This window comes from Cyprinodon tularosa, unplaced genomic scaffold, assembly GCF_016077235.1.
Source record: "Cyprinodon tularosa strain WSP-4 unplaced genomic scaffold, ASM1607723v1 ctg270, whole genome shotgun sequence".
In the NCBI taxonomy this organism is placed as follows: domain Eukaryota; kingdom Metazoa; phylum Chordata; class Actinopteri; order Cyprinodontiformes; family Cyprinodontidae; genus Cyprinodon; species Cyprinodon tularosa.
The window spans coordinates 2,261,813-2,274,664 of NW_024038975.1; positions in this window are offsets into that span (position 1 = coordinate 2,261,813).

A 12,852-nucleotide genomic window follows, 5' to 3' on the forward strand; every position below is an offset into this window, starting at 1 on the left:
CGCACGAATGAAATATTGCGATATCAAGAAGCTCACCGCACTACAAAACCAGCCACCGCCATCACCGCATCTTGGGACAACAGTTGAGAAGGATACAATGGCAACTGCACTGATATCAAAACCAAATGTTTCTTCGCCCCTTTGGGAGCATTTCTGTTTTCAGCCAAAAGAAAAGGGGGAGCCTGACAATTTAAACGAGGCCATTTGTAACACAATGAATTTAAGGGCTCATCTAGCTAGCTACTGTACCACCCAGCTGTTACGGCGTGGCTACCGCCGCCTCCTGCCACACAGAGTCATGGGGAAAGAGCAAGTCTATGTTTCCTCTATTAAAGCCCCAGTCACACTTTGGCGATTTAGCCAGTGTATGCCTGACGTCCAAGAATCGTCTAAAACGCTGGAATACGCTGAACTTTTTATGTATATTTTCAATTTTGGGTGTATACATAGATTAATCATAACAAGATTTCTTTGATCGTTAACCTAGCTGCTGTTTACCACTCACCAAAAAAAAAAAAAAAAAAAAAAAAAAAATGAATGAAAAGAAAGAGAAAGAAGGTTTGCAGTCACAGCAGAATCAGCTTCATGTCTGCCAGGAAGTTTGTTGGTCATAGCAGTGGGCATGAACGCAGGGAAGAACCAATCACACTCACCTTCTCACTCATCCTGCAACTGGAACAGAATCAAATTGATGAGATCATGCTGATGTTGGAGGACAGCTAGTATGTATTCCCAGCTCAGCCTTGCAGGATCCTCCATCTCTTGTAGAATGTCTGATTATCATGAGGTCTGGAGGAAATCTGACGGTTTCGTCCTGTCAACCCCCTTTTTACCCAAACGCTGCCAATACGCCATTATACAGTAGCTATACATTAGAAAGACGTTCAGTGGTCGCCTGGAACACGTCAAATACGTTGATATGCTTTGGAGATAAGTTCTTAATGAGTTATGTATAAGTTATGCACAACTTACTTATAGGTTTTGGATAAGCTAGATGCCACGACTTATGAGTAACTTAAACTTTATGTATGTCAACAAACAATTAACTTATCTGTAACTTATGGCCTCCGTATGAGCATACGATGACATATATCAAGACGTACTTGTGATTATAACTTATACAAAACTTACCCATAACTTATTCAACAAATGCCAGTGTTTTTGCTAGATTTTTCGTACCTCAGGCATACGCTGTCTAAAACATCAAGGTATGACAGGGGCTTAAGGTTGAGACAAGTAATGCACAAAATATGACCCTGAAACACATATATACAGCTAAAATAAGAATGTGATAACATCATAATACTGTTATTTAACCTTCATCATCTGGCACTTACTAAAAACAGAAATAAATTGACTTAATTATATTGGAAATGATGTGCCATTATTGTACTCCGGGGTATCATATCTTTTAAAATCGATTAGGGATTGTATTGGTTCACTATGTAATCTATATGCCAATAACTCAGTAAGAATTTAGCAAATCATTTAAAAGTTTTCTTTAGTGAGCACTTCTGTGAAGCAGTTCCAAACTTTATCAATGTCAGAGCGGCTCTCTCTTGTAATGGATTGTTACATCATATTGCATACTTTCATGTTGGTTATGAAGGAAAAAAGACTTAAAAGTGGGCTCTTTTTCAAGGCCTAGAGTATTAGTTCCCTGAAAGTAAAACTTTTTCCAAAAAAAGTAATATTCTTTGGGTGTTTGATGTTCTTTTTGGAGAACAGCAGAAGCATCAAGATGGATCCTCATCTGTAAAAAACAATATCCATATTTTAATGTTCGTAAAAGAGCTAAATAAGGTCTGATTTGCAGAGGAAGATATTTTATGAAAACAAATTCTTTTAGCTTTAGCTTTCCAAAAAAACTTCCATTTCTCACAAGAAGAAGGGGAAACAAGTTTATGAGACACTGCTCTACTTCCTGCATATAATGGTTGATGTTTGAGTCCCGACTATCTGGATCAAAAAGCTAAATGTCCCAAGCAGGGGATTAAAATTGGTGAATATGGAGACTCACTCATATGGTGGGCCAGGCCCATTTAAGAGATTAAGATGACTATATTCATAAAGATATTTGAGCTAACCTTTGATGATGCAAAAGAGATTAAGTTGATTTAGAGTTTTTTCAAGCTGTGAACTAGGGTGTGACAAAGATTTAGAGCAGAGGCTTTCATAGTGACACACACCTTTACATTGTTTCAGCCTTTATGCTCAGGCTAACATCTTCACATGTGCTCAGCTTCTGTTTGCTGCAAATATATTCTGGCATTCAAAAGCTACCACAATAACGCAAACAGAGTACCCCTTAAGATACCTAGAGGGTTGGTAGAACACCAGCTGGATCTTTGTCACTGTACGAGAAAGCACATTTATTGCAGTTCTAAGAAGCTTGAATATTTTGCATTTTGAGCAATACCTAGAAAGTAATCTAAAAAGTATTTATTCTGCATTAATATATCCCACTGGGAGTTGTTCTCACTACTCATCCAGATGCTTTTATCAGTAAAGCTTTTTAAATTTTATATGTATTGTTCTTTAAATGACCTTAGATAGTTGGTTTTATGTTTTGTTTGTATTTATAGAGTTAAAGGTATTGTGGAGGATATTTTTAAAGACCTGCCCTCCCCACTTAAAAAAAAAAATATAAAGCTGCCTCTAGACAGTTTTTCTCTTATAGCCCTCTGCCATTTTCAAGGAACCGCGATGAGAAAGGTGAGCTTCAATGACTCTGAAACCTTAGCTCACCACACATATGTGGCTGAAAGTTTGCATGGGCAGAGAAAGATAGCTAACAGGGCAAGGCTTATGTAAACATATCAGCACAATTATTAACAATTAGGAGGACCACTCATTTTGATGATCCACCCAGAAATAAAAGATCATCCTGTTTACCTTTAAGTTTTCGAAAAATCTTTATTAAAAAAAACAGGGTCATAGTGGCTTTGGCTAGAAATGAGAAGGAAATTGTAAAGCAAAAGTTTCTAAAGAATTTGAGCATATTTGATTAACATTGATTTTTCACAATAGATTTTCAACAAAAATGAAAAGGAAGTTGGAAAAACTTTACTGAAATGCAAACTCTTGCAAAGAACCGGCTGGTTGTGTAACAAGATAATGATGTGAAAGGGCAACTGAGAAAAAGACAGGTTAATCACAACTTATGTTTTCATCAGGTTATACATAACTATTTTGTATAACCTATTCTTTCCTTTTCTAAAACAACTCAACCCTAATTAAAAGCATTTTTGCTTATGAAGTAAATTTTGAATAAAATATATGTATTTTTTTTATATATTACTGCCTGAATAAAACTTTGTATGACAAAGTTTGTCTTGTACTTGCACTGTTTTCCTTCCATTTCCTAAATGTTCAGCACCAGATAAACCCTTGCCTCCACACAACAGATCCATCTTTACTTTGAATGCAAAGATAAACCTCTAAGCTCCTTCTGTCTTGTTAATAAATCCACAATAGAGGCAGACATGTCCATAGCAAATGTGAGGGAGACATCAAATACGACTCAGCTGTTTCAATATTGAGCAATAGGGTGAAAATATATGGACTGTGATGCAAATGAGAATATGTTATGATTTTTTTTTTTTTTTAAGCATAACAACTCATGAAGTTGTTGGGTCGCTGTCCGTTGCTTGCTCTGTTTTGAAGCGTTATATGTATACACTTATGGCCAAAGTCCAATGATGTCCTCTCTCTCAGTACACCCCAGCATGACCCACCCTATGAAATGAAACACCTTGCAGTGTCCAGATGTGCTTTTGCCCCAAGCAGTGTAGCTAGTTGATGATCTTATAGACAGTCTGTTAAGGCTGCATCCCACATTTTAGTTCAAAGGCAGCTTTTTTCTGATATATGTTGACCTTCTTGATACTTTCCCAACCATATTTAGTGGGCCTGAGGTGCATCAGCTGATTCAGTTCCCTCTTGCCATGCTGGGCATTTGTGAAATCACAAAGAAATGGCCAGTCCTTACCTCAGCATTCAGTGGCATTATATGTATATAGCATTATATATATATATATATATATATATATATATATATATATATATATATATATATATATATATATATATATATATATATATATATATATATATATATATATATACACACACAAAACGGTTTGTTCCTGCATTGTTACACTTGATGGTGTAATTCAGTAGATGCACCAAAGGTTCAGAATCCTGCCACTGAAAAATTATAACATCTGGTTTTCAAATAACGAACGAGAAAAACAGATAACAGAAACACAAAACAGGGTGTGAATTTCTAATCCTTTTTTTCTTTTATAGAGGTGGGTAGAGTCTTGTCTCCTTATACTAGCACAACTCCTCCATATCCCAGTGAAGGAATGCAACTCTGTTCAATTACAAGCCAATTACATTAGCATCATAGTAAGGAGTATATGGGGATTCACACACAATTAGCATCATAAGAAGGAGTACATGGGGATTCATCTGCCTCTCTTGCTCCATTCCTAACACAATCAGAAAAAGAAAATATTTTTAACAGAATTCAACACAATTTCCTAGCATAATGATCATAATAAAATTGATAATTAAAGTTGTAGGGAAAGGGCCGTTCCAAGCGTTTCATTTCTGAATTCTCCCGAGTGGTGCACGAATTTACACGAGTGATTAAAAGTGAATGTGATTGGTTGTTTATCAAGAGGGTGGGATTGTTGTGGTGGAAGGTTTGCAAGCAAATTTGATGTCGCCAGTTTCTCAGAAGGATCTTGCTAACCAGTTAGCAAGTTAGTGCTTTCCAATGGAAAATTACATTGGGAACAAGTAACACTAAATTGGTGACTTAGAAACGACACTGTCAAGGAGCGCTATGGACAGCGGAAACATGCAAGAGGAGGAGAGTTTTGTGTCGGAGGACGTGAATGAGTCTCTTCCATCATATATTTTTTAATTAGAGGAGGAAAGTGTTGACGAGGTTGTTGTGGAAGAGGACGCCAGGGCGTCAGAAGCTGCTTTGGTGTTTGAGCCGTTGCCTCACAACGCTGCCAGTTCTGTTAGCTCTATGCCTGCCAAAGACACAGACGTCCATCCCTGTGAACACTGGAACATAACTCAGTGGTAAAGTAAATGATTATTATTTCTTATTTCAACCGTTGCGTATATTAACTGCGACATATGAATCAAGATGTGACCGAAAAAAATTGATTGACACATAACAGTTAATATATGATTATCCGAATTTAGGTGTACAAGTTGACGAATGATTAAGTGGCCTCAATAAGATAAAAAACAAAAACAAAAAAAACACAGATTTTAAAGGGGAACACCATTTTTTTTTTTACATTGGGCCCTTGATTTTACGTTATTAAATCATGTTCTACTCACCCATATGAGTTTTGTGTCATTTGGAGCTGTTCCAAAGATATTTGATTTTGTTATATCCAAGTAACTCTTTCCTAGTCTTCCTATGGGCAGCGAGTTAAAAACATAAACTAAACTGTTCATAATTTATTCTTTATGGTACGCCAACATTATTAACATGTAGGCGAATCACTGACCCCCAGACGTCCGTGGTTATATTTTTTATATCTATAATTTTTTTTAAAACAAAGCAGAGTGTGAGGAGTTGTGACAGGCAGCCCGGGCCACAGTGGGCTACGCTCTACCCTTTCTATTCATTCGGCTAGCTAATCTGAATCGTTCAATTCTATTTCGAGAGCGAGATCATCTGTGGTAGTAGCACTAGACATCTTCCAGGCATGTGAGTAAAACTAGCAGCAGTTCAGCTGACAGGATGAATGGATGACCACATACACACTCCCATTCCTGTATACAGTATGTGGACAGTATCTGTCCACATATACAGCTACTCCTCCCCCAGTTTTTCCTTCTCTAATAATGTAATTCAACTCATAACACTCTCAAAATCAGCCTCTTTCTCATGAGTGATCCATGTTTTATAGATGGCTATGATTCTGAAAGACTGTTTAAACTGGTCCAGAGAGTCTTTGATGTGTCATGATTGGTCGAATACATTTTGCCCACAAGCAGAAGCACTCACAGAGACCGAGAAAGTTTTAACAGTTTATTAAAGAATTTCTGTACCGAGATAGGAAAAACAGTTCTTCAACTTGGGGAAGTTCCTGCGGTCTGGTGAATCTGGTGAAACGAGGAGATCAGAGTGGTGAGTTCAAGGACTGTGGGAAAACTGGGCAAAGGTCAGAATACGAGATAACTTGGACACACAGTGGTTGTTGGGGAGGGTTTCTGAGATCCCATTTGTGGAGGCTTGGTCTGTAGAAGGTTAGTTCGTTGGAGGGCGGACAGGCAGACTAAGGAGATCCTAAGGAGCAGTTGAGCAGACTGACACTTGGTTCCTGAAGTGCTCGGCGACCAGATGAGGAGATCCATCTCCTTTTCACAGTGTGACGAGTGTTTCCCTTCCAAGACTTGAAGGGCCAGCTTATCCAGTGGATCTGGAAAATCCTATCGGAGAATCAAAGATAAAACTTGGTTAGCGCTGAAAGAGCTCTGAAGAAACTCAGACTCAAAGTGATTCAGCAAACTCAGAGGGGCTAGAGTACCCAACACTCCAGCGAGGAAGTGGAGGCAGCTCCTTAAATACTCCTCAGGAAGTGATGACCCAATAGGCTGCAGGTGTGAAGGAGAGAAGAACAGGAAGCCCTCCAGACCAGCCGAGGACAATGGCACCATCTAGTGGGTGCAAGGCGGAACTGCAAAAGAAACAGAACAAGCCCCACAAACTGGAATCCTAACATGATGTTGTGAAAGTTTGCGTATAAACTTCTGCCGTGGACATGTATGATAGAAATCTTATTATCTACTTGAACTGCCCTATTGAACTGATCAGTTGTGTAGTAGCAGCAGTTATCAACAATGTCATAGAAGAAGATGTTATCTGGATCCACATTGTCTTTCATGTCCTGACATTTATAATCCATGTAGCTGAATGTTTTCATTTCCAGGCTGTCGCCACTAACAGTTGTAGGTGTTAGTGTTGTGCCCATAAGTGATGAAGAAACAGTTCCTGTAACTTGTGACATGGTGAAAGTGAGTTGTGATATCACCTATGCTCCAAATGTTACATGAAGAGTTTATTGATATTTATCCAGCTGTGTGATGTCCTAAATGATCAAAACCCTCACCTCCTTGGGTGTTCCATTCAGCTTGATGAAAACCTTACAGTTCTTGGTTCACATGGTCTGGATCTTCTTCTGCCACCTCAGGAACTGGGCCTTCCTCGCAATGTCAGCATTCTTCTTGGTGAGGTGCTCATTAATTAACACGTCTGACCCCTTTAGCAACCTGAAGTCCGAAAAGCTTCTGAAGAGAAACCCAGGTTGGTGACAGGAAGAAGATCCAGATTCAGCAAACAGGCAGAATCCAGCAGAAGTCCAAAGACAGTCCAGGCAAACAGATCAGATGGGAAGAGGCTGGCTCAGAGGTTGAGTGGCAGAACCCGTCAGGATCAGGTAATTAGAAACACTAGGGTAATGCTGAATAATTCTCACCACTGGCTTGAGAAAAATCTTGCCTGGTAACTGAATGTTGGTAGGTTAAAACAGATCAGACTGGAACAGGAGGGCTCAGGGGTTGAGGGGCAGAACATGTAATCAGAAACACTAAGGTAACACTGGCACACTATCCCAACTTGCTTGAGAATATTCAGGCTCTGATGCCTGGTTAAATAAATAGAAGCTGGAGCAGGTGGATCAGATGAATGGTAATGAGAAAACAGGCGGAGTTAGGCAGGTGAATGAAATGAGCAATCCAGCCAGTCATCAGTGCAAGATCATGACAAATGCAAGCTTCAGTTAAAAAATTACAGAGAAAAGAATAGAAATTAAACAACATTTTTGCTCCTCAAAAGCAAAGAAAAAAGTGAGTAAAAGCATGCAGATTTACATATCATTAAAAAGAAAAGTTCTGAAACTAAAATTCTACAAAACTCTGAATCATAAACAATACACACTGTTTCCAAGGCCAAGGCAGTTCTTTATCATGTTCATTAATAGCTGAAGTGACGTCTAATTGGAAAGTTGGTTTTATTTTTTGAGCACTAAACAGCAAAGTTTGAGTCTATGTTGTTGAGTCATTTTATAGGATTATTTACAGTATACTACACAGTTTAATGTTATAAACTAAAATTGGACTTGATAGTTTATTACAAGTAAAGTGAAAGTATACTGAGACTGTAAGTACACTTCAGTATGAACTTTATAAAACAATGTAAATGATCTGTATCTTTTGTTTTTGCTTTATCAACATGATAAGAAAAAAATAAATAAAACTTGCCTGTAAGAATAAAGTCAAGTCACCCTCCGAGTATATATCTCCATACAGGAAGCTTACAAGCTCACAGGAAAGCTTGATTTTTGAACTTCTCTGCCTATTTCCCCATGGGTCTATCAGCTTGGTCTTCATTATGTATATTTGTACAGGAATGCAACATCCAGTAGAACTGCCCTGACCGGTCTGTAAGAACTTCCTAAATCAGCCCAACTCTACTGATGTTTGCTCTCCTCCAGATAAAGTGTTTTATAACAATTGTAATAGAATATAATCCTGTTAAATGTCTGACTTTGTTGAAAGACATTCTTGAAGGTTATATTTGTAACTACACCAGATATGATGTCATGGTGCAGATCTGCTGGCAGCTCTAGCAGATGATAATGATGATAATAATAATGTCCCAAAATGCATGAATAGCTATCCTATAAAACATTGATTACATTGATTGATGATAGTAGAAAGGACAGTGAAAAGAAAACTCTCTTATTTATTCAAAATAGCTTAAACTAGGATGGGGACTTGCCATGTAACAGCAAACCATGTTGTACTGAATGCATATTTTATATCTCCACTCCATTGAATAACTAAACAGTCAATTACTTCCTACTGTAACTTAATAATTTGTATTGAAAAAAGTCAGTATGTTTACTTATTTATGACATTCTCATTAAATGTTTGGGGGAAAAGGCCTCTACTAAAAGAAAAAGCAAAAGTCTAATAGTTTAACATAGAGTGTTGAAATTACCAAAATTATATTAAAACATTTTTCATATTACAAAAGAAAAAATCTGCTGTCATTTATGTTATCCATTCAAAAGAGTGTTTTGACACCTTAAATCTTCAGTAGCACTACTTCGTGCAATTTCCTAAAGTAGCTTTTATTGTCTGAGACGAGTTATGCTTTAACATGTTAGATTAGAAACTTTGTTTCTGCACAGGATGACATTTATTTTAAAATCTCATATTAAAACAGCTGGGTTTGCACTGAACACCTGCTGCTGGAAGGGTTTCCTTTATCTGTCAGAGGTTTGCCACTGTAAGTGCCTTTGTGGCGGTTGGGTTGCACAAGAGGGAGTTAGCAGTGCACCTGTGCATGTTTTGTCCTGGTTTAGCATGGTCCCTCTGATGGCTGATGCTATCAGCCTTTTGTGATGAAACATAGATATTGTAGCTTTCAGGTGTGCTTGTAAAGAAAATAAATGTTTATGGACTGCGTCATGTTTAAACAAGCATGGAACAAACATAAAAATAAATTATTTAAATACTAGTATCTCTGGCTGATATGTTTCTGTCATGGGAAAACTAAAAAATAAACAATTAATTACCTTTTAAATAAAACTCCTAATTGCACTGATTTGCTTTTGAGCAATGCAGTGCTTATGCAATTACCTTAAATATTACCAGTTTATACCTAACCCTAATCCTAACCTAAACTCCCACTAACTAAATTCACACCTTGGTCCTAAGACTAACACCTAAGCCTAAAACAGCATCAGACATTGGTCCCCACTAGATCACTCGGTCCTCACAATGTGCTAAGATTTATGGGAAATGGTCCTCACCATTTAATAAATACACACCCATACACACACACACAATCCTCACACTAGGGGTGGGTATTGCCAAAGAAGTCACGATTCGATTCGAATCACGATTCACAGGCCACGATGCGATTCTATCACGATGCATCACGATACTTGAATTATTGCGATGCATTGCAATATTTTCTCCTCCATGCTTTGTTTTTGAATGACTCTGCGCAGTATCCCGCGGCCGGAAATGCTTGTGACACAAGGCAGCGTGCATCAACACATCCGCAGTGACATCTACTGGACTGGAAGTTGTATTACACTCGTTTTTGGCTGATGTTCGCCAACCATTCATGCAATTTTATTTATTAATTTTTTTTTTATTAATAATCGATACTTGGCATCAAGAATCGATGCAGTAGATCACGAAAATTAGAATCACGATGCATCATCATGACGATTATTTTGCACACTCCTACCTCACACACATGCAAAGAAGATTGCATACACACATAAACACTCTCACTGATAATCCAATAGGCCAATGTTTTCCAAACCAGTGTTTTTTTGAATTGTGTACCCCTTTGGGCATTTTGTAGTATCATGAGTACCTCGCTTAGTCAAAAGTATTGATGACTGTCCAAAAGTGGAATGTTCAATAACTACCGGTAATTATAAAATGAAGAGTATTTTCTTTAATCTTTTTAACTTGAACATTTAATTCCTTGGCATGTTATTTTTTCCAACTCAAATAAAAAATCAACATAAATATGTTGCCTGGAAGGACTCAAATAAATACAAAATAAAATCATACTATAAAACTGCCTTTATAAATCTGGAGCTCCTCTGAGTAACTCCTCTATAACCACATTTAAACTTGAGGAATTGAGAACAAAATACTGAACAAAAATTATATTCAGACTTTATTTTACATTGTTTTAATCATTCATGACACCTGAGCTTGGCTTTGATGAGCTCTGACAGCTGATACCAGGCTGTTCTCTACATCTATTCTGTTCCTCTGCTTGGTTTTGATGTGTCTCAAAGCTTAAGATGAACTCAAACATGTAAAAAATAAATAATTTTTTGGTTGACAAAAGCTTTTATTTTTTATTTTTCAGGTTGGTCTTCACAAAGCAGAACAGATCCCAGCCCTATTTTATTTTAGTACCTGAGAAATACAATATTTTCATGTACCCCTTACAATGCACTCATGGAAAACTAGGGATATGCATACCCCTGGTTGGGTGTCACTGCAATAGGCCAGCAGACCAGCAATTTATGTGAAGACCACATCATGCTACATTTCCATTTGTATTTTACCAATTACGATGTTGAAAGAAATCTATCTACTACAAGTTAACTTCAGCAAATTTTTTATTTCATTTTCTGAAGCTGATCTTCCAGTGTTTTTAAAGGTGTTTTTTGTGTTAGATTTATTGTTTTCTGTTTTTTATATATTCATACATATTTCTTCAGTTTATAAGTTCTGTATTTAAGAGTTTCCTATAACGATGCTCTTTGTCTATACTGTGTTTATAATTACTGTCTCTGTACTACTCCATTTGCCTTTAAATAATCCTGTTATTGTTTCATGTCAGTAAAAATGTTTGATTTTTCTTTATGTAATAATAAAATGAGTTCCTAAGCACAGTTTGAATAACCATGGATGAATACCTTTGAATATATTAGAAAATGTTTACACTGTTTCAATCAAAGAGAAAAGAAAACAGGTCATGCATTAGGTTTAATGCAAGAATAGTTTATAAAAAAATAAGAAAAATAAAACTAGTAGTTCATGTGTGTTCCTATGCAGGACTTTAAGTTTAATTAGCAATTTCACTGACACATTAAGTTGTTAAAAAGGAAGCGCAAAGTAATTTCATTAGATGGTGGAATGGGTGTACATGCAGTATATGCATGTAGTGAGGGGAAGAGCTATTTTATATATTCAGAAAAAGTGACATTTAATCCCCCTGCAACTTTTTAAATGACTAAGTTAATAAAGAACTATTTTGTTGAAACAAAGGGGGAAATTTTTTTTTTTTTTTTTTTTTTTTTTGCTGAATCTAAATAAAGGAAGATATAATTACACTCCATCATCCACTAAGGATAAATGAAAAAAATGTTCTGCCTGCACATTGGTAATGCTTTTGAAGTGGTCTGTTAAAAGGTTTTTGTTTTTATAGGACTGAAGAAGAAAATGACTTTTTTTTTTCAAAATAATACAACCAAATGAATTGTAGAATAACTTAAATCAAGCTAACAGTTTGCAGGTGAAAGAATAAAGGCCCAATATTCGAAAGGTTTTTCTGTTTGTGCACACAAATTTTATCTTCATGCAAGGTGTAAACTGATTTGCACCCCCTGGGCACAGGGTGAAAGGTGCAGTGCCGCCATACTACAGTGCTTCCATTTGTGAAACTGAGGTGTTACTTGGGATGAAACAATGAGCTGTGAAACAATTGAGATAAACTTTGATGTTCTCAATGTTTTTGTCACAAGGACACAATCACATTAATAAAAGTTTTGTTTATATTTTGGATACACGTCCAACCCCTTTGCCAACCCAACAGTTTATGGCTTAACATTTTAACCATCTTACTCTTTTTTTTTTTTACATTTGGCTAATAAATGCCTTTCTTTAAAAGAATGATAGCAGAAGATAGCCAACAACTGTTCAAGCTTCTTTATCTGCTTTCGATGTGCACCTCCTGCTGGCTTAGCTGGTCTCCAACCCACCTTAATATAGACCAGGCACCTGGGAAAACAGCATGGGGGCCTTGGCCCTCTGGCCTGTTCTAGAGTTTTATTGATGGGCACCGAGCTGAGCTGCCAATATCACAGCAGCACATGGACCTGGGGCTGTCGCTTAGTGTGTGTGTATGTGTGTGAAGGTCTTAGTTTGGGGACAGTATGGAATTTTTTGTGTACTAAAATCTGTGTGTTTGTTTTCTGGTTATTTTTTTTTTCTTTTTCCTTTTAGCTTTTGCTTTCAATTATGAGAAAAGTGTGAAAATTGAAA